This window comes from Myodes glareolus, chromosome 20 (genome assembly GCF_982192425.1).
Source record: "Myodes glareolus chromosome 20, mMyoGla1.1, whole genome shotgun sequence".
NCBI classification, from domain to species: domain Eukaryota; kingdom Metazoa; phylum Chordata; class Mammalia; order Rodentia; family Cricetidae; genus Myodes; species Myodes glareolus.
Genome location: NC_142045.1, coordinates 61,802,996 through 61,807,258, shown reverse-complemented (window position 1 = coordinate 61,807,258; position 4,263 = coordinate 61,802,996). Strand labels below are relative to the sequence as shown.

The 4,263-nt window shown below is 38.8% G+C and overlaps 1 pseudogene; it reads left to right on the top strand.

The window, feature by feature from the left end:
• The first annotated feature begins 1,695 nt into the window (after positions 1-1,695).
• Positions 1,696-2,130, top strand: LOC125412134 (cytochrome c, somatic pseudogene; annotated as a pseudogene).
• Positions 2,131-4,263: the final 2,133 nt, after the last annotated feature.

Here is a 4,263-nt window from a genome sequence, read left to right as displayed (position 1 = left end):
TATAAATATACAAATATATACATATATATTTACCTATATACATATGCAAAAAGATATTAATTTCTTTACCTGCGTACCCTTCTCTTTCTTTCCACTCTCTCTCTTTCTCATTTTCTCTTTCTTTTGGTAGGTCTCTAGCCCCAGGGTGGCCTGGAACTCATAGAATTTATATTACTGAGAATGACCTTGAAATTCTGATTTCCTGCCTCCACCTCCCACATGCTGTATTGTAGACATGCACCATCACACCTCATTTACTTAGTACTGGGGATCAAACCCAGAGCATCCTACATACTAAGCCAGCAGTCTACCAATAGAACTACATCTCTATCCCAGGATGTTTGTTTCTTAAGCTATGTTCAATTGTGGAGGCTAAGAACTTTCTCTCTGTGTGAACATAAAGGTAATACTTTCTCTAAGCTGCCAAAAGCAGTTTAATCAAGAAACAACATTATCATGTATTGTAGCATTCATCTTATTGCATATGTTACATATAAGACAAGTAAAAATATAAATTAAAAGAAAAGCAAATGGTAATTTAAGAAAGTTATTTCCACGTGGATACTCAAATAAAAGAGTATAGAAGAAAACAACAGTTTTGGACTACATATAAAAATTTAGACTATTTTTCCTCAGAATTGATGAATTTGAAGGAAATGGAGTCATAAAATATTTTACATAATAAATTTTTTAATAATTTAAATCGGCTAAAAGAACCTGCATAGTTATAATACTAGCAAGCTAAAAAAAATCATTTCCACTTAAGAGGGTACTCTTTAGATTATAAACATCTGACAACCACAACAGTGAAATGTGTGCTCTATTCTTAAGTAGAACCAGTATGAATTTACATGTAGAATCAGAGTATAAATTCAAACAGCAGATCACTAAGGGATTCGAGATTGCTGCAGCTGGCCAATTTGTTTTAAGTATCTGTCATTCTCCATCTCTTTCTTCCCCCTCTTCTCCTTTCTCTCTCCTTATCTGTGCTGGTTGATATTTTTTCAATATCAAATAATGGAGAAGACCTTCCTACCAGGATACCATCACATGCAGACATGAGATTGTAAACACAGGTCTAGCAGTGTGTTCATCAGCTCTGTGTTTTCAGCAACTAATTGCTATGCAGAATATAAAAAAATATGGATTTTCTAAAAGGTACCACTTCTAAGGAAACTAGAAAATTTATAAAATTTTCTCCTCTTTCCCATTGAACCTTAATGAAATCAATTGCATGTGGTTGCTAGAAATGGAGGCAGTAAGAACGATGCATAGGCTGAGGGGCAGTAGAGGCAGGCATGTTTTCAAGTTATACCAATTCCATCTTCACACCTTTTTTTAATGATTTTCCAAATTCCTCAAATGCACCCACACAAAAGCTTCAATTAATGTGGATGTATTTTGAGCAACTTCCCCTTTAAAACCTTTACTTTAATTTCCTTCCTTTCGATGAGATGAATGGAACATGACACAGGGTGTAGCTCAATGCTGATGCACGGCTTGCAGACAAACTCCCAGTCAGGAGAAGCAGCTAGCATAGAGATTAAATCAGGCAATTTTGGGTAGATAAGAGGCCAGCCAGGGTCAGATTTGACATTCAATGAAACCTTGTGATCAATCAGTCCTTTCTTCACCCTTCCAGGTTTCTGCATGAAATAACCCTAAGAAGGAGATGTGGGAGAGAGCGAAACGTCCATCTTCGGGTCGCAGCAGCATTGGTGGTGTTGATCACCTGGGAGCGAATTAAAAATGGGTGATGTTGAGAAAGGCAAGAAGATTTTTGTTCAGAAGTGTGCCCAGTGCCACACTGTGGAAAACGGAGGCAAGCATAAGACCAGACCAAACCTCCACGGTCTGTTTGGGAGGAAGACAGGTCAGGCGGCTGGATTCTCATACATAGATGCCAACAAGAACAAAGGCATCACCTGGGAAGAGGATACTCTGATTGAGTATTTGGAGAATCCCAAAAAGTACATCCCTGTATCAAAAATGATCTTCGCTGGAATTAAGAAGAAGGGAGAGAGGGAGGACCTAATAGCTTATCTTAAAAATGCTACTAAGGAGTAACTCCACTGCCTTATTTATTACAAAACAAATGTCTCATGATTTTTAATGTGTACTGTAATGTAATTCATATCCCAAAATTCAGATCATGAATGGCTAACAATGTTTTGTTGGACAGTCCTGATTTAAATAAAAACTGACTTGTAGAAAAGTGGATATGATCTTTTTTTAAAGTAACAATTCCAGTTTCATAAACACTATCACTGCTCTCCCTTTCTCAAGATACGATTGGACTTAATTATTACAGTTCTACTTTCCACAAAGATGGGCGTGTCACCTCAAACCTACTAAAGGTCTTATAATTAAATTTATATAATTAAACATATGAATATATTTAAACACTGGGAAAATTCTGTCACCATCTCAGAAGCAAGAAGACTCACCTGTGGTAAAGTTTGTATTCCCTACTGTTACAGGCAATGGCTAAAGGTCAGGAGGCAACTGTCTATTCCAGACGCAATGGTGTTATTTTATTAGAATTCCCTAGGTCAAAGGATGCTGCCTTTTACCATTGAAAGGCACTTACTGTGGTCTATGTATAATATATCAAATAGTGATAATTTGCAATGTTTAAAAAAAAAGATGTGGTATATTATGAGGAGCCAAAGCAACACATTATGAACGGAGACAGGTATCAATATTATCAAAGAATCAGTCAGCAAACAGAAGCCCCTGCCTTGCTGTCTTTGCTCTTTTCAAGTGGTAAGTGTTCTTTCATGATGGTAAATCCAAACCTAGGAGCTGTCAAGACAGCTATGAATCTACTTCTTAACATCTTGTATATCCTGTACATTAAACTATAAACTTGGAACATTCTCTTAAGATTAAATTTTAGGAAGTCCGCACTGTTTGGATAGAAGAGTCACCTCAGCCACTAATGTCCTTATCTATAAGATTCTGGAATGTTTGGTTGAAAGCATCACCCCAGCCCCTGGCATCCATTTTGGAATATTGGGTGGAATGCTCCATTTCAAAGCTCTCTTCTTTGGGAGTTGCCTCAGTCCAAACTCCACCTCCAATAAAGCCTGCCAAATGGTGACGCCTCCCCATGGAAGGTCAAGACCATTTCCATAGGCTATTTAAACTGTCCCCCAGGGAATATACACTTATTCTTCCCTTTTCCCTCTCCGGTAGTCATTCCAGTTCTCCTTTCCCCTTCTCCGTGTTTTCCCGAGGGGCCATCTGGGAGTGCTGGCATCCTTTAATCCTGGACTTTTAATTAGGCCTGATTTAGTCCAATTTAGATTATTGCATTGGTAGAGACGCTTACCAGGCCAAATAAAATTCTTAACACTCACTCTGTTTTTTCATGTCTTCAAACACAAATATGTGCTGTGTTTGAGGGTTTTATTTGTTTTTCATCTGACGAACACACATACACACCATAGAAACCTGGCAGTGAGGAATCAGGACTCTTACTGTAAATAAGGTCACCGACCCAGACCAGTGTACTGTCACTGAGAAGGCCATGAAAAGCAAATGACTCTGGACACCTTGTTCTAAATTGTTTCCGTTAGTGGTGCTGAGGAAAAGGTGGGCTGCCAAGCATCATCCTATGTATGCCTTTTATAGGGATGACACAGAAGTCGAGAATTTTCAGGAATTTCAGGAATACCATAGGAATAGTTCAGGGATATCCCTGCTCTATTCACCCCTCCACTGATCTCTCTCTTACCTATTTCCCTGCCAGCCACATTAACGACTTTTATGTTCTCATGAAACACATTCTCTAAAGATTTTCTGGCAAGCACTACACAATTGGAGCTGAATTCCTCCTACTTCGTGAAGCATGATTAGTAAAATTTCAGGGACAGATACTGGGGTTCAATCTGAAGATTTGAATAGCAAAATAGTCAGTCACTTACTCTTACCTTGACCTCAGTCTGAAAGGGCGATCCTTCCTCCAGGAATCTCAGACTGAGACAGACTGTGAGCTGTCTTCTCCAGTTTTATAATCCTCTCAAGGGCTGGGATTAAAGGCATGCACCACCTGGTTTCTATGACAGCTAGTGTTGCTACTGGGATTAAAGGTGCTTGCTACCACTGCCTGGTCTGTAAGGGACCATTGGGGCTGTTTTACTCTCTGATCTCCAGACAAATGGTAATTATTAAAATCCAAATGAATTGCCACTAAGTCCCTGATCCACATTGGGAAGAAAAAACTGGGAAAGAGAGCTATCAGAATGGGAAATGTAGAAC